At 44.5% G+C, this 22,271-nt stretch overlaps 1 protein-coding gene across 2 annotated transcripts in view; it reads right to left on the bottom strand.

Annotated features, from left to right (window-relative positions):
• KPTN (kaptin, actin binding protein) overlaps positions 1-22,271 on the bottom strand; it is a 50,040-nt gene that overhangs the window by 20,188 nt on the left and 7,581 nt on the right. The window lies entirely within an intron of this gene.

Raw genomic sequence — 22,271 nt, 5'->3', positions numbered from 1 at the left:
CAAAACAAGCAGAAGCTTAGTGTAGTCCACTTGTGCCTGCGCTGTGCACGGAGTCAAATGATCAGCCAAACACAAACGTCTTCAAATCTCGAATCAAAGTGAAATGAAGAACTCATTATTTTTCAACGTCTGTCCGAATGACTGTACACTATGTGATGCAATGCACTGTAACTGTGAAGCACCAATCCAAGACCTTGTAATCTGGTTGGGGAAATAACCCAAAAGAGTACAGATACATTAAAAGTACACCGCCCCCATGCCAAATAAATAAATAACATATCCTCCAGCGCGCGGAATTGCCAGGGTGTGCCTTCCGCACCTGGCGATGCTGCTGTGCAACACATAAAGACGGTTTTGGGAGGTAGAGGTGTACAATAATTGATTCACTGCAGAATTAAAATAACTAAATAGAATCATAAAATAATAAATTTCTTGACCAAATGGCTAATAGTATAGCTAAACCACAGTGTTTCTTCCAAAGCTGTAACTTTTTGAAAATTGTCATCAATTCGAAAAAAAAATAATTAATTGAGGACATGATTAATCATTAGATAATTAATCCATTATTTTATTAATCAATAAATCAAAAATATCTTTTATAGCCACATCACTTAGCCATTGTCGTGTCCGGATATCAGCTTCCTAACTCAAAAGGTGCCTGAGATATCCAGATGGTGCCCAGATGAGAAAGAAAATAAATAAGTGATTAATAATGAAAATAAATAAATAATAATCATAAAATAATTAAATTATTAATCAATTGGCTAATATAATTCCTAAACCACCACCGTTTCATCCAAATGTGTAACTTTAAAAAATAATTAATTAAGTCATAATCAAATAATTAAAAAATTTATTGATTAATCAATAAATCAAAAATACCCTTTGCAGCCAAATCACTTGGTCATTGTCGTGTCCAAATATCAGCTTCCTAGCTCAAAAAGTGCCTGATATAATGCCCAGAAGAGAAACGAAAGAAATAAGTGATTACTTAATTGATTCATCAAAAAACAAAAATACCGTTTTGCCAAAGCACTTGCTCACTATTGTGCCGAAATTTCAGCTTCCTAGCTCAAAGGATGGCTGAGATATCGCCCAAACAAACAAACAAACAAACAAACAAGAAAACAACCGGAGTAAAAACTGAGTACTCCCTTTCAGCGTGCGTCATCCAGCGCCTGGAGATGGAATATGAAAGGAGAGGTGTATAAGTAGACATCTCAAAGTCGAATGAATAACTAGTATTGCAGGTGAAGGCTAATGTTTATCTACGTCAGCAAGACAGGATGAACTCAACAGGACGTTGATTGAGTTATGCTAATCGCCGTGGAAAGCAAGGAGAAGCTGATGTTTTTGGTGTTAACCCCTCTTTTCCTCCAATGAAGAGTTAATGCCAGAAACGTCAGCTTGTCCTTGCTTCCAATGGCGGTTAACATATCTCGATCATCCTCTTGGTTTCATCCACAAAAAGTACGATTGCAAGCATGTTGATAAACGAGTAGGCAAGGTGAATTTTTAGAATGACATCAATGGACAACATAAGCAAATAGGCAGAATGCCCAAAACTACATGTCCGATACCTTACGTGACACCATCTTTCCTTCTACTTATCCTTTCTCCTTCCAGCAGCGACTCTTTTACCACCCTACCTCATCAGCTCCCATATCTTCCTCTCATATTTTTGTTCCCCACAAATTTACCACCACATCAAACGACCTAACAATTTTCAATTCTGTTTGATTGTCAGACAGAAAAAGTAATTTTTTAAAATCTCAATCCTCTCTGTGTATGCATGATTGGGACAAATTCGTAGCCAAAGTACTGCTAATCTACAAGTTCGTTTCCCGATTCATGTTCCAATTTGTGTTCAATATATAACATTCAATTTAAATTAAGTTGTTCCTCCATCATAAACTGACGTTTGAAGACAGACAGCCAGACAAAGTGAGCCATTTACTTAACTCCGCATTTCGCTTCACACGTGCGGGGTAACGATAATGGCAATGCAAATTTATAGACCAAATTTCTATCCATGAAGCAGATATTGAAGTTTTTGAGTTCATAATTAAATAGAGCAATGCGACAGTGTCGCCAATATGCCTCCGCATAGTCCCACAATGGGTAGATGCCCTCGTTCACCATCCTAAAAATAAACAGGTTTGATTTAAATCCCTTCAGCTGTTTTCAATTATCACATTTTCACCAGCCATGACAGGTTTCACATTGATTGGTGAGCGGTTTCAGAGAAAGGATTTTTTTAAATATTGGCTTTCAAGCTAATATGGCTGCCACACCACGTGACATATGACCTTAACAAATGTACACTCTGCATATGTATGTGTCGGGGATCACATTTGTGAAGTTTCGTGTTTTTTATTTTATTTTTTTTTATTTTTTTTGTATACAAGATCGAGGCTCGTGAAAGAGCGAACATTAATCACACAGAAAGACAAACAGACACATAAAACAAATAACATCGGGAGCGGTAGACAAGATGGGGAGAGAGGGGGAAGGACACAAACACAACATTTGAGAGCAGGGACCGAGAGACATGGAGACATCGAGAGATCTGTGGGAGGGAGAGGGCTTTGGGGGGGAGGCATGTGAAGGGGGGGAGGCATGTGAAGGGGGGGAGGCATGTGAAGGGGGGGGGGGGTGGGAGAGGTATAAACATATGGACACTGCCAGGATTTCCAGGAAATAAGTTGGAATTTCAAACAAGGTGGATCTGGGGTGAATTAGTGGGGGTAGAAAAGATCAAGGTTATGGATGGGGGAAGATAAGAGATGGTGGTGAACAGCTGTTTTAAAGACCTGGAGGGAGGAGAGGGATTGAAGGGAGTGTGGGAGTTTGTTCCACAGGCGGGAGAAAAGAGGAATGAAAGAGTGAAGGTGAGCAGAGAGCCGAGATTTCGGCAGTTTAACCATCAGAGGGTTGCTGGCAGATCTTGTGCGACCTGTAGGAATATTTGGGGGACAGAGCACAGAGAGAGCTGGGGGAGCAAGGCCGGAGAGGAGTCGGTAGAAGACAGAAAGACCACCTACCTGCCTGCGGTGAGTGAGTGAAAGGCCCTCAGAGATAGCTTCATCGCGGGAGATTCCAATGATTTTGAAAGCTTTGGATTCAACAGCGTGAAGCCGAGCCAGGTGTGAGGCAGGAGCACCAGCCCATAGGGGAGAACAGTATTCCATTGAGCTGCGGATGAAAGCCTTGTAAGTGGTGAGGAGCTCAGGTGTGCCGAGGAAGGACTTCGCACGACGGAGGATGCCCAGTCGGCGACTGGCTTTGGAGGCCAGCTTGGAAATGTGGTTTTCCCAAGAAAGATCATGGCAGATAGTGAGACCCAAAAGCTTGAGTGACAGAACTTCTTGGAGAGGATTGTTGAGAAAGTAGATGGGAGGGTTGTCCAGTCGATCTTTTCGGAGAGACATAGTAAGAGAGTGAGATTTGGCAGGATTGAAAGACATGTTCCACTTGTTTGACCAGTCTGTGATTTTGTCCAGGTCTTCAGAGAGTGAGGAGGCTGCAGACTGCCGATCTGAGGGAAGAGGAATGGAGCGGCAGAGAGTGGAGTCATCAGCAAAGAGATAGAGAGGATTTTCCAGAGAGTCAGAGAGATCATTGATAAAGACCAGAAAAAGCACAGGGCCCAGCACACTTACTTGGGGAACTCCAGCCTGAACAGGAAGGGGAGATGAGAGAAATCCATTCAGGGCCACACGTTGACTACGACCAGAGAGGAAGTCCGCAAGCCATGCATGGAGATTTCCATGGATACCATAGGAGGAGAGTTTGGTGAGCAGAGCTGGGTGCCAGACCGTATCAAAGGCCCTTGATATGTCAAGGGAGACAGCTCTGATTTCCTGTTTGGCATTGAGGACCTCCATCCATTGTTGAGACAGCAGAAGCAGCATGTCCAGAGTAGAGTGACCTGGTCTGAAACCAAATTGATGATCAGAGATCAAGCCATTGGAGAAGAGGAAAGATTTCATATCCGAAGCAATGATGGATTCCATGACTTTGCTGATAATTGGGAGCAGGCTGATTGGTCTGTAGTTGCAAGGATCTGTTTTTGCACCTTTTTTGTGTAAAGCGGTAATGTTAGCTGATTTCCAGGATGCTGGCAGATGACCTTGAGCAAAAGATAGGGTGAAAAGAACAGAGAGAGGGTGAGATAGAGCGGCAGAGCAGGATTTTAAGACCCGTGGGCTGATGCCGTCTGGTCCAGTTGCAGAATCAGAGTCGAGGTTTGACAAAAACTCCTCCACCTTGTCAGGAGAGAAGGACACAGAGTCCAGGAGCAGTTGGGTTCGACTGGGAAAGGTGGGAACAGAGAGAGATGGGTTTGGGACTAAGGATTTCGAGGCGAACACAGAGTTGAGGCATTCGGCTTTGTCACGTGCGATGTCAACTGTGTGGCCATTTGAGGTAAGGGAGGGGATGGAGGGGGAACAAACACCAGAAACGGATTTGACCAGACGCCACCAGGATTTGGAGGAAGGAGACAGGTTTGAGAGTTCATTCTTGAGTGAGGAGAGATAGTGCTTCCTGGCACTCCTGAGGGTAGACACACACTTGTTCCGAGCTTGGTGGAAGGAACTGAGATTTCCTTCAGTTGGATTAGCCTTCCAAGAGGCAAAGGCAAGTTGTTTCAGGGCAACTGCCTCACCACAAGATTCAGTGTACCATGGACGGGAGAAAGGGTAAGACAATTGAAGGCGAGATGGGATAAATCTGTGCATGAGAGAGATCAGTTTGCTTTGGAAGAATTCCCAGGAAGAATTGATGTCAGAGGCAGTGGAGATGGGAGACCAATCCAGACGATTGATGGCTGCTTGAAGACCGTCCCAGTCGGCCTGAGTGAAATGCCAGACTCGTCGACGCTGAGGAGGCTCTCTGAGAATGGCCAGAGAGATGTCCACTTTGACAAGCACATGATCAGAAGAACCGATTGGAGCAGAAGAAGAGCAGCAGACATTAGCAGGGAAGTTTGTCATAACCAAGTCTAGAAGAGAAGATACTCCATTGGCTGAGATCCGGGTCGGGAAATTGACAGATTGTGTCAATCCCAGTGAGTCACAGAAGTCCTTTGCTGAGGTGCCATGACTAGTGAGAGAGGAACCCACACCCAACCAGGTGGCATGATGACAGTTGAAGTCACCACATATGAGGAAGAGAGAGTTGGGATGAGTGGATAGAAGTTGGTCCATGTTGTCAGACATTGAAATGTAGATGGAGTCATCACTGTTTGGGGGACGGTACAGAACACATATGAACAAAAGGTGGGAGCGGAGAGGAAGCCGTAACCAGAGGTACTCCTGCGGGTGAGGAGGAAAGAGAGCAGTGCAAGGAGAGTGAGGAAGAGAGTTTTTGACAAAGATAGCCACCCCACCACCAGGCCGAGGCTCAGGTCTATCATACCGGAGGAGGGAGTAACCAGGAAGAGATATTAAGGAATCAGAGACATCTTGAAGGAGGAAAGTCTCTGTTAAGCAGATCAAGTCTGGATTGTCAGAAGCAACCTGTATGGAGAGATCAGTCAGGTTTGAGCGAAGGCCCCGGATGTTTGAGGTCCATACCGTTAATGAAGAGAGAGGGGGAGCATCGGGTACAGGACAGGGGAGGGGAGGAGTAGGGTAAGATGAAGGATGAGAGGGGGAGGTAGGGAGAGCAGTTGATAGTGTTTCAGATGTTGCAGAAGAGTTCCAAGAAAGGGAAGGATGAGGAGGATGAAAGGTTTGCTGGTGAAGGGATGCGGCACAGTGAGGGGTTGTTTGAGGGGGGGCAGAGGAAAGTAGAAGGTTTGGGGGGGTGGAGGTATGAGATAGAAGGGAGACGAAGTGGGGAGGAGGCAGCTTGGAGGAGGAGGGGGGAGGAGAGAGAATTGGAGAGGAATGGTATGTGGGGAGAATTGAATGGGAGGGATTGGGGGGGAGTTTTGAAGGGCAGGAGTGAGGGGGGAGTTTAGGAGGGGAGGGGCAAGGGGGGAGTTTTGGAGGGAAGGGGAAAGGGGGGAGATCAGGAGTGGAGGGGCAAGGGGGGGATTAGGAGGGGAGGGGCAAAGGGGAAGTTTAGGAGGGGAAGGGCAAGGGGGGAGTTCAGGAGTGGAGGGGCAAGGGGGGAGTTTAAGAGTGGAGGGGCAAGGGGGAAGTTTCGGAGTGTAGGTGCAAGGGGGGGGATTTGGATGGGAGGGGCAAGAGGGGAGTTTAGAAAGTGGATGATTAATGAAAGACGAACATTGATAACAAATTGGGTTTGTTGTGATTTTCAAGTTAGCAATCCGGTTCAGGATGATGGAGGAGGGATGGAATGAATGTGAATTTAGACCATGTAGTGAGGGAGACGTATAAGATATTGAATTTCTTTTGGATAAGGATAAGGTTCGTTTTCGTGTTGATAAGGTTCGTGTTGATTGGATAAGGTTCGTTTTTCTATTCAAGATTGTTGCCAAACCACGTGACATACGACATCATCAATTTCAAACAACATGCAACAATGGTGTTAGATGATATTTGTAAAATTTAGCATCGATAGGGTAAGCGGTTTAAGAGATATAATTATTTTATATTTTCCTTCAATTCAATATGGCTGCCAAACCATGTGACCAATGATATTTTCCTGATGAACTTTTAATCACCATGCCTAGTCAATGACACATGTAAAGTTTTGAGTCAATCGATTTGTTGTTTTTGGAGAAGATGTTTTTTTTTAAAGTTTTAGGTTAAATCCAATATGGCTGCCAAACCATTTGACCTATGATGTCATAAATTTAATATTTCAATGCAAATCGGTCATAGATCATGTGCATGGAATTTCCGATTTTTAGGATAAGGAATTTGATTAAAACCTTTTTGCTGGTATACCACTTCACCTATGTCATCAATATCATACTTTAGTTCCCCATTGGGAGTACCTAACAATGTGCCAAGTTTAAAATTTTTCTATTCAGCGATTTTCTGGAAATAATTGTTTTTTTCGTTTAATCCAAGATGGCTACCATACCACGTGACCTAGAGCATCACAATTATCACAAAAACATTCTGCATAGGTGTCACTCCCACACTGAAATTTTTTTCTCAATGAGCCACGTGGTTGCTGAGAAAAAAGAGATTTAGCCCGTGCGGACGGACGGACGGACGGACAGACAACCCGAAAACATAATGCCTACAGACACCTTCGGGGGTGGAGGCATAAAAATAATTGAAATTCGATTGATAAAATTGCCCCATAAAAACAACAAAAAGTCCTCCGATCAAGATTACAATTGGAAGGATCAGCAATTTTTGGGAGATGATGTAACACCTGTAAGATTGTTCTCGGGCTGACATTTATTTTGATCGACTCTCTTACAGCACAATAGAAATGACTGAGAACCCCATTAAAAAAACACGAGAAGAGGTGTAGAGTTGTGGGAAACAGTACGCTAAAGTAGGAACACCCTCCATGAAGCCCACACGGTGGGCTCATGGAAAGCATGCAGAAATATATTGTCATCGTTATTTTGCTCACGGGAAAATGTGGCCTATTTACGACCAATCCACGCTACTAAACTTGTACAAATCATCCTAGACTTTGCCATTGTAGTTTTTCCAAATGGAATCGCCCTCTCCTGCTCAATTGTCATTGGCCTCTGGTTTGAATTCCGATACTAACTCAAACGGCTTCTGCTTTAATTTACCTTTGATCATTCTTTGTATACTGTACTGTATTAGCAGAAGTCCATGGTAAAAATATGATGTAAAAAAAAAAAAGCAAAAAAAAGGAAGCCGTTTATTTTTGCGCTGGTTGAAAGAGCTCAAAAATGGGAGGTTATATATTTCTTGACAGTAATTTTTTTTTTTCAGAGCAATTGAGGCAGCGGTCTGTTGCCTATACACAACCTGGTTCGATATTTTGTCTGATTGAAAAAATTGTAGGTGTGGATTAATTTGAAGCAACTTTTACTTAATTTGTTTTTCTCTCCAACGAGCGTTTTCCGTGTTTCAGGGTGGGACAAACAGACAGACAGCATTAGACTATATATATACAGTCATACCCCGTTTTACGCCATTTCGAACTACGTCAAATCCGACTTTACGCCACTCTTCTAGAGTAATATTCAGTTCAGCGAACGTCATTATGTGCGACTTTACGTCACTCCTACGGACGTGAAAAATATTCAACAATTTAAACAATTGGCTGTTTTAACATTTTAACGATCGTTGATCGTTGTTTTAACGTTGATGTTTTAACGATCGAAGCAATTTAAAATACAATAAAAAGCACATTAAAAAAATATATAAATGTACGTACAGTATACGTACGCGTAGCTGCTGGTTCTCATTCAAAACAAAGGCGACGCCATATGCATTTTGTCCTGTGCTGCGGTCGCATGCTTGCTTTGCCTTTCGCTGGTATTTTTGCGATTATTCCTTTACTGTGTAAAACAACCAACGTAACGTGGCAACGGCGAAACATGACGATGCCGGCTCGGACGTACAGTATACGTTTGTATTAGAGGGAAGTAGTTAGTTAGATGATGCTGTGTGTGTGTAATTGTGGGTGCCTCTTGGGCTTGGTGAAATGAGGCATTGGTTGAGAATGGTTGTGTGTGTGAAAATCTGGTTATCGTTGAACTTGGTGAAATGAGGCAATGGTCTGGGATGACCGGAGAAAGTGTATGAGTGGTGTATTGAGGACATGTGTAATGGTGTTGAGTGGATTGACTTGCATGGGGTGCAAGTGGATAAATGGAGAGAATACTTGGTGTGTGGGAATTAAATGGTGTGTGGAGTGAGTAGTGTGGATTGAGTGGTGTGGAGTGCATGGTGCGAAGGAGTGGATGGGGGAGGATGGACTCCTTCACGAATACCCAGGGAGGGTAGTTTAAAGTTAGGTAGAGGGAGTAGGTAAATTGTTTGGAAATTGACATCTGTGGTGCAGGGAGTAGCAAGTTGTAGCTTTGAGGGGTGCATGAGTAAGTGGAATGGCTGGGCGTGTGGGCTTAATTAGTGAGTATGGTTAAATGGGCACTCCACCACTGGTAGTCTGTCGGCCAGGTGAGGTCGCAGGTAGGCTCTGGGAGCCAGGTAGCGTTCAGTGTAGAGTTCAGTGGGGCCCGAGGATCCTAAGAGAGGACCCGGGTAGCCCAATGCCAGAGAGGGCATCAGAGAGGTGAGAGAGCCAGGAGGGCCTTCCTCGAGTTAGGGTAGTTGAAGGAGCTAGGCAAGCTCGGTGGCGACTTCAGTGGCGGAGGGTGCGCAGGTACAGTCACGTGAAAAAGTAAGTACACCCCATGTAAAGTTTGGACTTTTTCAACATATTTCAACATATAGCTATTTGATCTTCATTTCAACAATATTGATAGATAAAGGTGATATAATATAACAAATATCATGAAACATTTACATTTTGTAGTCCATTGCATAATTTATATGAACATAAATGCAAATTTCGCATGTGGAAAAAGTAAGTACACCCCTACATTTATCACCACTTCAAATACCTAAAATTAGAATCAGGTGCACCAGCTCAGGTGCAAATTATTAGAACATCGTCAGAGAGGATCTTGGAGGAACCTGTCTTATTTAAACCTCAGATATTTAGTTTGGTTTGCTCTTTGTTGTTGAAGTGTGCGGCGTCACCATGCCTCGATCAAAAGAGCTCTCTGAGGCCTTCAGAAAGAAGGTCATAGATGCCTACGAGTCTGGGAAGGGATTTAAAAAGATTCCAAACAACTGCCAACTTGTTCAGGCCAGGCAGCCCCAGAAATTTCAGCCCGAGAGCAGACCGCAAGATGCTGAAAGAAGTCTCTAAGAACCCCAGAATGTCATCACGGGACCTACAGGTAGCTCTTGCCACTGTTGATGTCAAAGTGCATGAGTCTACCATTAGAAAGAGGCTGCACAAATTTGATCTACATGGGAGGTGTGCCAGGAGGAAACCTTTGCTGTCTAGAAAGAACATCAGGGCAAGACTAAAGTTTGCCAGTGAACACCTAGGCAAAGACCAGCACTTCTGGAACAATGTGATCTGGACAGATCAGTCAAAGGTAGAGCTATTTGGCCACAGTACCAGAAGACATGTTTGGTGAAAACCAAAGACAGCATTTGACGACAAGAACCTGATACCAACTGTAAAGCATGGTGGTGGAAATTTTATGGTTTGGGGCAGCTTTGCTGCATCAGGGCCTGGGCAGCTCACCATCATATAATCCACTATGAATTCTTCATTGTACCAGAAGGTGCTTGAGGATAATGAGAGGCCATCTGTCAGAAAGTTGAAGCTCAACCGAAGGTAGACCTTGCAACATGACAATGACCCTAAACATACCAGTAAATCCACCAAGGAATGGCTGAAAAGAAAGAAATGGAGGGTTCTGGAATGGCCAAGTCAAAGCCCGGATCTAAATCCCATCGAGATGTTGTGGGGGGGATTTGAAACGAGCTGTGCATGCAAGAAACCCCTCAAACATCGCACAGCTGAAATAATTCTGCATGGAGGAGTGGGCAAAAATGTCTCCCAGTCGATGTCAGAGACTGGTAGAAAGTTATAAGAAACGCCTACATCAGGTTGTTTCTGCCAAAGGGGGCAAAACCACCTATAAGAGCCAGGGGTGTACTTACTTTTTCCACATGCGAAATTTGCATTTATGTTTATTTAAAAAATACAATGGACTACAAAATGTAAATGTTTGATGATATTTGTTATATTATATCACCTTTATCTATCAATATTGTTGAAATGAAGATCAAATAACTGTATGTTGAAATATACTCAAAGGCAAAAGTTATTGTGACACACAAACAACAAACAGAATCAGTGTTAAACTTTTACTGCCGCGAATGAAATGTTATTACATGGAAAGACAAATGTTTCAAGGTATGGTAACGATCAACAGTCCATAAGAACAGCGCACCTGGCATATGCAAATGAGCCACAACACAAGAGGGGGTTCACAAGCAAGTTCACACAGTCAGTAGCGAGTGTGTCCACCTTGTGCATTGATGCAGGCCTGACACCTTCGCCTCATTGAGGCCACTAAACGTCGATGAAAGTCCTTGGGAAGATCATTCCATATCCGAGGAAGGATTTGGTGGAGTTCCTGCAGCGTTTTTGGAGGATTCGGATGACGTCATAAACGTCGCTCCATTTCATCCCAGACGTGTTCAATGGGTGACAAATCAGGGGATCTTGCAGGCCAGGGTAACACATTAACATTGTTCTGATTAAGATACTGCTGTACAACTCGAGCAACGTGTGGTCTGGCATTATCGTGTTGAAACGTCACTCTAGGGCCGTTCTGTTGCAAAAACGGTAAAGCGGCCATTTGCAAAATCTCGTCTCGGTACCTCACAGCATTCAAGTTCCCCTCAATCACAATCATTGGCGTTCTTGCTGCAGCTGTTATCCCACCCCAGATCATAACGCCCCCACCTCCAAAACGATCCCCTTCCAGAACACATGGCCTGATGTAACGTTCACCTGTGCACCTGTAGACACGTGTCCTACCGTCAGCTCGGTGAAGCTGTGCCAAATGGTGTTTCTATGGACGTTGAATCGACGAGCAACATCACGCTGCGAGGTACCAGACTGAAGCATACCTATAGCTCTCCATCTGTCATTTTCCCCGAGGCGTGGCATGTCGAACTTATTCCAAAACGATGAATAGGTGTTTTTCTGACTTCTGCACTTCTTAAGACTGAAATGATAAGCGTCTGGTTGTCTGGCCTTTTAAAGTGAACATTGCTGGCCATTTTTCTTGAATATGTCATGCTTCTTGCAAATTTCATGCAATTCGAACAACAACTGCTTGGTTGCGTTTCTTCGACCATTTTAACACACTCTTTCTCTGGTTCAAATCCAAAAATTCATTCACAAGATTACCAATGAAAAAATTCCATGTCACAATAACTTTTGCCTCTGAGTATATGTTGAAAAAGTCAAAACTTTACATGGGGTGTACTTACTTTTTCACATGACTGTGTATATATATATATACATACATATACATATATATACATACATATACATATACATATATATATATATATATATATATATATATATACATACATATACATATATATACATACATATGTCAAGTAGTAGATTTGTTATTGCCTAAAGTTCAGTTATAGACGTTGGGTGCTAATGTGTTATGATTTATATGATGTTTAAAAATGCTATTTCATAAAGTTAATAAAGGGTTTTTGCTTCGTTTTAGTTTTGGATGAGAAAAGGCTCGCTGAGGTCATGCTGAACAAATTGTATACGTGTGCTTTTTTCGAGGCTGGTCGTAAAACCACGCCCACATGCGCTTGTTTTTGCGTAATGCTAGTAGAATGACATGATCGTTAACCATATATATTTTGTTTTAATCTCAGCAACGCATGACTCTGTATAAACATGCTTTGGATTACTCATGTACACAAACCCATAAAATATATGGGTTTGTTTGGCTAAGCATACACTCTCCTCTTTGTGAGTTATATTTCTGTTTTCTCGGAGCCCAGAGAAACAATTGGTCCAAATGATAAGGAAAGGCTGACTCCCCCGAATGATAACGGTGGGAGGGACTCTCGCCAGTCGCTTCGTTCTCTCGGAGATTTTCTGATAATCGTATTCGTATATAAGTAAATGAGAATCAATGCGTTGGCAGGAAGGCTTGACGTGGCATGAGACTGGCTCTTGCTATAGATGTCTTGGCCTCCTCCGGATCTGTATAAGTTGGTTTTTAATAAAGCTGCGCCATTCCAGGCTATTGTGGACTTCTTTTGCAAACGAAGAGCTGATTCTTCACAGATGGTACCAGGAGTGGGGTGTCAACAGACGCGGAGGACGGGAAACGGAGCCCGAGGGACAGGAGGAAGGCTGACCTGAGGCCGGCGCCGGCACGCTGATTTGATTAAAGGTGGGAGTTGTTTTATATCAGAGGGCTATTATTCCAAATTCGTACCTTCCTCCTTCGAGCGGGTTCAGTCTCCTTGTCTTCCGCGCTGTCTGCACTCGAACAGAAATTGTAAGTAAAGGCTCATTTAGGCCTCAGAATGACGTAGCTTTGTTAAAGCCAGGATAAACAAGTAAGGATAAACAAGTAAGGACTTAACAGTAAGCTTAAAGTTACAGTTAGCACCAGGAGGGGAAAATGAGGTCGGACAGCCATATAGGTTGAAACCAGGTGGCCAAGATTTTTCCAGGAAGGAACAGCCCAGAGACAAGATGGGGTATGCCATTGCATGCCAGGGAACGAAGGGCTGTGGCTAAACTTAGACGGCCAAAGGGACATGGCCAGGAAGGGTGAAATGCGTAGATACCAGGTAGGTTTGACAAGAAGGTAGTGACAACTACGAGGTCAAGCCAGGAAGCTCTAGACTAAGTTCTAGACAAGAGGTCCAGATAAAGCAGGCCAGGATCTGGTGGACAAGAGAAAATAAATAAGCTCACAGGAAATGGGCCAGGTGGCCACAGGGTGAGAAGGACAGGTTAGGTTTTGAAATATTGAAAATTGAAGCAGGAGCTGCATTGTAGGAATTTGAAGCTTCAGAGCCAAAGGAAGCAAGTTCAGGAAGCAAAGTTCAGGACAAAACAATTAAGGAGGTAGTTAAACAAGTAAAACAGCGAGTGATGCCGCTGGACCAGATACCAGACCAAGACCCCCCACCCCCCCAAGACCTGAGCTCAGTCCCGGGGCTCTAGGCAACACCCCCCACCCCCCCCCAAGACCTGAGCTCAGTCCCAGGGCTCTAGGCAACACCCCAACACCCCGCCCTGCCTTCCCTTTTTTTTTTCACCTCAACCCACCCCCCGTCCAACCAGTCCCAAAAAAAAATCCTTTTCCTTGAATGAGAGACGTAATATGAATGAGGATATGAATGAGGAATGAATGTATATTGGGATATTAATTGACGTGTGTGTCTGGCCAATGTGTTTGTCTGTATGACATATGCAAAGCAGAGGGTTTCGGTGTGAAGCTTTGTAAGTGGTCTGCTCGACGTGCGGGAAATTCAGGCCGGGAATGTCCATTTTAACGTCTATCCGAGAGAACAGGCGAGGTCCTGAACTGAGTCCGGATTTTCATCTGTTTGGGAGTTGTTTGGGAAGCGAATTGATATAAATCGGGTCAGGAAAGCACCCGGAGTGCCCTTGTCGACCTACTGTTGATATGAAGCGGTTTCTTGGAGATGGTTGCAGAATTCGAATCAATATGTGTGTTTTACTTGAATTGAAGAGTTCATTCAATGGCAGATATTGTGTATTGTATGTGTGGGATGTATCGCTGAGGCAGCTCACCTTTGGAATTGGTGTCATATAGTGCATTTTGGGTCAGAGAGGTCAAGCGTCGGAGATCCTGTTTTTTTTGCGATAGATAGAGCGGCGTGCAGGGAGTGTTGGGATTCGTGTGGAGGCACGAGGGTGCGCGCCAAGACGGGGGGCGGCGTGGCGTCGTCGCGTTGAGATGGTTGTGCCAGGTCGATCGGCGATCTCTGAATTTAAATCGGATTTTTGTCATGTGTGTTGTGAATTTTAGCGTCTATCCGAGAATTCTGGCGATGTCACGGGGCAGGAGCCGAGCGAGCCGCGAGTCACGGGTGTGCTGTATGAGATTTGCTCAGAGTGCTGGCGATAACTCGCCCACTCTCAGAGGAGGATGTGTGCTCAAATGCATTGTGGGTCATTTCGACTTTGCTGGATGTCGGACGTTCATGTCAGACGAGCCATGTCGGAATAGTGGCCGGCTGCGACATATATGCCAGGCAATGTCACAGGACGAATACGTTACTTATAAGATGGATTTTTATTTAAGATGGATTTATAAGATGGATAGATGGATGGATTTATTTAAGATGGCTAAAATAAACGATTTCAAGACAGAGTAATTAATTTCCGGAGCCAAGTTCCAACAGGAAGTCTTGTTCATACAGTAAGGTACAGTGCGGAGTGGCGGCTGGAAGATGCATCGATGCATTTGTGTTGACCAATTCGAAGTTTGACCTTTTAAAGTTTAGTTGACCTTTGTTCGAGATATGCAAGGGAAAGGTCAGAGGTAATTCACTAACCTTGGAAGAACGACAGGCGGAGTCAGTCTACAGGGTGTTGCTTTAACGACAGGATATAGAACCTAAATCTGGAGAGAATATCGGGACATATATTGTGGGTAAAACCAAAATCATGTACGTAATTAATGAACAGAGAATATCGAGTCCTGTTTGTCGTTGTAATTGTCGTTGATGTCCCGATTCAGGGGTCTCAAGAAATAAACAGACTTCCGGTGCCGACCGGAAGCGTTAGGTACAGTACGCTTGGAATTTAATTTAACCGGGTCGAATACAGTGACGTGTTCGATCGAGCTGTGGGGATTTGAGATGGATTTGAGTCACGTTAAATGGAGGACATTTGTGAGGATGAAGAGATGCAAGTAACGTGGATTAAATTGTGGTATCACGAGTTGGGTGCCAGAGATATTGTGGTTATTATAACTCACTGATTATAGGGGGCGCCGGGCGCACCGAGTACAGATCGGGTTGCATGATGGAGCACGCATGCATGGATTTTGGCGTTGCGAGGCTCCGGATAGAAATTGGCATTTCGATGCCCGGAAAGGGGATGTCCTGTGCTGGGGCTGGCGACATGCCTCTGTTATTTGTCTGTCTGTCGGTCTGATTGTAAGTCTTTGGTACTGGGAGGGCTAATTGAGTGCTCAGGCGTCATTGTTCCATGGAGGCAGGAGCTGTGAGTCACAAAATGTAAATGTAACACAGAGAGATGAACAGGACAACAATGGAGTTTATATGGACGGGTTTGGGGATGCAACTTCGTCCGGGGGTTTTGGTCCAGCCTGCAAGGAGTCCAGGGGCTTGTTTTAGGGCTGGGTCGCCAAAAATGGGATGCTGTGCCCATCTGGATGTAAAATTATCCCTCAAGGACGGGGAATAATGTGCAGTGTGATTGGGTAAGAGGTAAAGGCCATAAAACACCAACCCCATGAGGAACGAAATAAATGGAGAGATGTTGGGATCACATGATGGTTGGGATTGAAGAACAACCTACTGGGATTTCAAACCTGTGTTTGGGTCTGGGGCAACTGGGTGATGGGCAACAGTGTATGAGTGAGTAATTATGATCTGATTAAGTGTAAGAGGCGGTGGAGAAGAAAGGGGTGATGAAAAGTTATTTGTTTAGTGTGAAGTAGGTTGGTTGCTTACTTGTCACAGTAAGATGAGAGTTGTGTTTTTAAGCTTGGTCTTTGAATGAATTGTTGCTTGGAATGTGTTGATTGGAAAAGTGATTTCTGATCGCTGATCCGATCTGGTTTTGAATTGTTGATTTAATTTTGAATTGATTGGAGGTAATAAGGATTTGTGTTGATTTCCTGATTTGAGTTGATCTGGAAACAAAGACAGATGGGATTAATGTGTATATCAGGAACAATTTGGAAAAGAAATATGGATATATGACATTACTAAAATATAACCAAGCAATTGAGAGTTCTTGGGTTAATGGGATATAAATAAATGCATCTACAAGTTGATGGTTTATAAAAATTTAGTTCTGGATGATACTTAAACGATGAACAATGTTGGCAATATACAAAGAATGTGACTTGTTTTTTGGGGGGCAAAGTTATGAGTGGTTGTGGGCAAACGAAGATTAATTTAGATTTATCATAGTTAAGTTCGAGGAAGTTGATTTGAAGCCAGAATTTCATTTGGATGCCAGAAAGGAGAAAGGAGATGCTGAAAGCCAGAAAGGAGATGCTGTTGTCTACTCTGAGTGACAGGTGGCGGTATCCAGGGCGCTGAGGAGTTTGTTCACGTTGTAAAGTTTGTTTATTTAGTTTGTTTATTGTAGAGAAGAGTGCTTTTGGGATTCCGGAGCCAGAGTGGATAATTTGAGAGTAGTAGGTGGTCCATGTGAAGCTTGGGAGTGAACTGATTTGGGTTTAATAGGCACAAGCTGGTCTAAACAGGGTGAGGAGGATGGTGTGATTGATGATGTCAAAGGAGGCGTCGAGGTGAGGAGGATGAAAATGTTGAGGTTGCCGGCGTCAGAGGAGAGAGAAGGTCGCTGGTGATTTTGAGGAGAGCAGTTTCAGTACTGTGGCTGGAGCAGAATCCGGATTGGGATGTTTCATACAGGTTATTGGCAGAGTGGTGATGTTTGAGTTGAGTGGCCACAGCACGTTCCAAAACTTTTGACAGAAAGGGTAGATTGGAGATGGGTCTGAAGTTATTTAGGGTGTCAGGGTTTAGTCCAGGGTTTTTCCAGAATGGGGGTGAAGTTTCACGAGTTTTTGGGGAAATCGGTATGTGAAGCTGGATTAAGTTGGAACTGCTTGATGAGCCATGGAGATGGATTGGGTTTTGTTGTTGGTTGTCTGGGAGTTCGGTTGTTGCATTGCCAAAGGTTTCTGTGTGGTGGACACACTGGTTGGCTGTTGTCTTGTGTGACGTGGATGGAGATATATGTGGCTGTGTGTGGCTGCCTGGAGGGGAAGGCGGCTACAGTGGTTGATATTGGTTGTGGGTTGTCCGGGGTGCTTCGATTTGCATAAGGGGTGAAGATTGGGATATTACATTATTTTGAGTAAGTATTGGCATGAGTAATTACAGAAGTAATTATGAGTTATTATGAGTAATTAGTGGTATGAGTATTAGTTATGAGTTCCAGGTGTTGAGCTAGTTATGCTAGTTATCCAGCTAGTTATGAGTAAGTGATTATTTTAGTAAAATTACATGTTTCGCTGTGTTGTTGATCTGGGGACAAGCTAGTTTGATGGGTACCCTGGGGTCTTCAGCATGTCTATGTGTTTGTCTGGCTGTTACACTAGACTCTGGGATGTGTTTTCATGAGACGAATTTCAGAATTGATGACAATTCAGTGAGTATGGTGGACAACGTGAAGTGGCTGGTGTGAAGGAAGGGGTTGGGAAAGATGGACCCCCTTCACGAATACCCAGTAGGGTAGCTTAATTTCAGACATAACAGTGAGAATCTATTGTGAGCGAATCACAGTGGGTGAGGAAAACATTGTGTGTGACCAGACACCAGAACTGACCAGAATTGAAATTGGAAGTAGACCAGGTTATTTCTATTATTTGTTTATTCGTGAAAATAAATAAATAATAGGGGGAGGTTAATGGAGGTTAATGGTGGTTTGTTTGTGTTAATGGAGGTTAATGGTGGTTTGTTTGTGTTAATTCTAGTTGAAACTCTCGCTGAAGTAATTTTCGTTTATTTTTATTTTTTGATTCGATTTGAGAGTTGAGATGATTGATTTTTTATTAATTTTATAATTTTATTTTTATTGATGTTGGAAACAGGTAATGGGATGCTGAGAGAAGGATTGAATTTAATTTGAATTGGACTGGATTAAATGGGATTGAATTTAAAAAAATTGAATATTGGATAAAATTGGATCCACTTGAAAAAAGTGGATTAGGAAATTGGAGACCTGTAGACCAGGCGCTCCCAGGAGACTTGTGGACCAGGTGTTCCACCAGAGGAAAAAGACCAGGTGTTCGTGGAGCACTTCACCTGCAAGAACGCCTTGGAACCAAGGTGGAAGGGACCAGTCCAGGTGTTGCTGACTACACCAACGGCAGTCTTTTGCGAGGGCAAGACTTCGTGGATCCACGCCACGCACTGTAAGTTGGCCATACAAGCACCAGACACCACACCCCCAGAACACAGTAAGGATGGGCCTAATCATAGGTACAATACTATTGATAGCGACAGCAGCTAGGGGAAACTCCGATTCCAATAGATGCGAAAACGAAACCCGACACCTCACCGTAACATGGGGACAAAGAGTATCACTACCATGTTTCGAACAGAAAGCCCTGCACACAAATTGGGTGAACATAAATTGGCTAGCACTGTCGGCAGGGCCTGGACGCGTTGGCATGGTACTACAAAAGCAACGAGAGTTCCGGGAAGACGGGCAAGCTAGCATTAAGACCTTGGCCCAACCAGGATACAAATGGGGAACCCCTGATTTTAAGCTACAAACACGCACGCGCCTAGAGAAAGGCATGACTATGCAGGTCCGGTGCAGCGTCTGGACCCCTGGCGCGGCCGGTGGCGAAAAGAACTACATACCATGCATCGAATACATACTCACGCCACAACCCCAGAATAAGGCCCCAAAGAAGGGTGAAAACACATATTGGAAAGTGGCCAGGGAAGTGGCAACAATTCAAAATAGGACACACTGCTGGTCGTGCATGCGCTTTCCCCAAGCAGGCACCACAGGAATACACATGATAGTGCTACCTCTGTCCCTCAATGACCTCTGCTCACAACCTATCGATTCCCCATGTTTAGTCACCACGCTGGAAAGAGAAGGGGTTGACAACGGCAAGAGTTGCAATCGACAATTTAATTATCGCCCGTCAATGATTGCCCATGTGGCCGAGAGGCCTGCCCCCGTCTGGGTCAAACCACAGAAAGGGAAGGTCTGCCTCCAGGGTTCCGGCCACTTGCGTATGGGAGAATCAGAATGCGCCTACACTCTCCCCGGGAAGCTGGGACAAGGGAGCTCGGGGATTACATTACGAATAGTACTGCAAGATAAACACAACCACAACATAACGGCTATAACATTCTCTAGGGGGGTTAGTAGGATTAATGGGGTGGTAAAGGGACTCCAGTGCTTATCCACCCACCTGGTCCCACCCCATGGGACAATGTTTATATGCGGCAACAAGGCTTACCCCTATTTACCAAATAATTGGGGGGGCACATGTTATCTGGGTTCAGTCCTTCCTGACGTTGAGATACTGGATGAGCTAGACCCAAAGTCCTTGGACAGGCGTTATAAGAGGTCAGTCATGAACGAAGATGGAACCACTAAACTACACGGGAGCCTATGGGAAAAGGTGTTTGGTTTCTTCTTCCCAGGAGCGGGCACAGTCATGGATAGTTTCCGGATAGATAAATTGGCTTTGGCCCTAGAAAAGGTGGCAAACGACACCGCTACGGCTCATGACATACTATTGGATCGATCGGATCGCGCGCGAAAATTCTTATACATTTAGCTGGCTCACTGACTGGTTCCAGGGATGGACGGGCACCATAGTGAAGTGGTTATTGACCGCACTGGCTGTGATAATCGGGGTAGTAATTTGGGGGGCACTAATGAAATCTCTAGTCCTCCTCTGTATGAGAAAGTATTTTACAGGATGGAAATTGAAGAAGCCGCCGACAACGACTATGGTTCTGACCACAGAGGCCGTCGACCTGAACGGGTCCTTCAACAAGGCAGACGTGACCGGCGCTCCAGAAAATTGCATTGAATTTTGTAATGACTGTGATACTTGTGTGGATCCCATGTGGGAACTGGCTGCTGCCTGTAACGGTGTATGTGATGACTGTGATACTTGTGCTATAAACCCCTTGCGTGTACTGGCTAACGCCTCTTATGCATTACAAGCTGACAGCTGCACGCCCCCTTCTGACCCAACTATGGATCTGATTGCGACGCTGGGTCTGGCGGTCGAGGGACCCGACGTGGATATCCTAGACCCGCAAGCCGACCAGGCGCCCATGGGAGACTTTGACATAAAGGAAGTCCCTCTCTTTTCTTCAAATGTTTCGGATCTCTTTGATCCACATGTTGCGGATCTCTTTGCTTCAAGTGATTCGGATTCGGATTTTTACGCTCTGTACCCTGACCAGGAAATTGAGACACAAGATACTGACGACATTTTGTATTCCCCAGAACAGCAACACGTGAGGGACCTCATGGGCATGACCGTTGATTAACTTCGAAGATCTGCAAGGACTGCGTCTGCAAAGGGTGGGGGGAGCCAGTTCCGCAGGGGAAGTGATGCACCCTCTGGCGGAGCAGAACCTCATCTGGACCAGACGTCTTCGTTGTGGATCCGAAACGTTAATGAACTTTCATGTTCTGAGCCCTCAGGCTCCGAGCACGCACCACACGACACGTTCGCCAAATGCACGGGCGAGGCGCTTTGGGCGCACGATATGCCCTTGGGAGATACCCGCATTACACAATTATTTTTCAATAAAGCCCGATGTGGCACGTTGTCTCTTAAGATACTTTGTCTCGACGAGACAAGAGGAAGGAATGTCAAGTAGTAGATTTGTTATTGCCTAAAGTTCAGTTATAGACGTTGGGTGCTAATGTGTTATGATTTATATGATGTTTAAAAATGCTATTTCATAAAGTTAATAAAGGGTTTTTGCTTCGTTTTAGTTTTGGATGAGAAAAGGCTCGCTGAGGTCATGCTGAACAAATTGTATACGTGTGCTTTTTTCGAGGCTGGTCGTAAAACCACGCCCACATGCGCTTGTTTTTGCGTAATGCTAGTAGAATGACATGATCGTTAACCATATATATTTTGTTTTAATCTCAGCAACGCATGACTCTGTATAAACATGCTTTGGATTACTCATGTACACAAACCCATAAAATATATGGGTTTGTTTGGCTAAGCATACACTCTCCTCTTTGTGAGTTATATTTCTGTTTTCTCGGAGCCCAGAGAAACAATTGGTCCAAATGATAAGGAAAGGCTGACTCCCCCGAATGATAACGGTGGGAGGGACTCTCGCCAGTCGCTTCGTTCTCTCGGAGATTTTCTGATAATCGTATTCGTATATAAGTAAATGAGAATCAATGCGTTGGCAGGAAGGCTTGACGTGGCATGAGACTGGCTCTTGCTATAGATGTCTTGGCCTCCTCCGGATCTGTATAAGTTGGTTTTTAATAAAGCTGCGCCATTCCAGGCTATTGTGGACTTCTTTTGCAAACGAAGAGCTGATTCTTCACACATATACATACATATATGGTTTGGGGCAGCTTTGCTGCATCTTATATATATTGTTGCGGTTTTGCAAATAAAGGATGACCCCCCTTCGTAGGTAGTCGCACCACAACATGTAGCCTCGCTTTAGTTCAGTTATTTCTTAGTAAATGCAAGCGTTGTCTCCTTTCCTGTGTTAGTTTGCGTTGAGCAGGCCAGTGAGTTGGATGTTCTTTTGGACTGGAATGCCACGTGCTAGGCCTGGAACAAGTCTGGCAAGGCCGAAGGGAGGAGCTGCAGGGAGTGGCCGGTAAGCAGCGAGCAGCCAATCGGAGCTCAAGGGGAGTGGCTCACAACGGCAGCGAGAGGGGGGGGCTTGGAACATTCGGGTAGGACCGGGGAGGGGCTATATAAAACCCTGCCTCAAGCCCCCCGCGTCAGTCGCCCCGGGAGAGAGTTGGTTCGTAGTTGGTTCATGGTGATTGAGCAGTGAGAAAGAGACATTGTCGCAGCACGAGTGAAG

Source organism: Myxine glutinosa, chromosome 11 (assembly GCF_964187855.1).
Source record: "Myxine glutinosa chromosome 11, kmMyxGlut1.1, whole genome shotgun sequence".
NCBI classification, from domain to species: domain Eukaryota; kingdom Metazoa; phylum Chordata; class Myxini; order Myxiniformes; family Myxinidae; genus Myxine; species Myxine glutinosa.
Note: the sequence above shows the minus strand (reverse complement) of the source record. Positions and strands in the feature narration are given on the sequence as shown.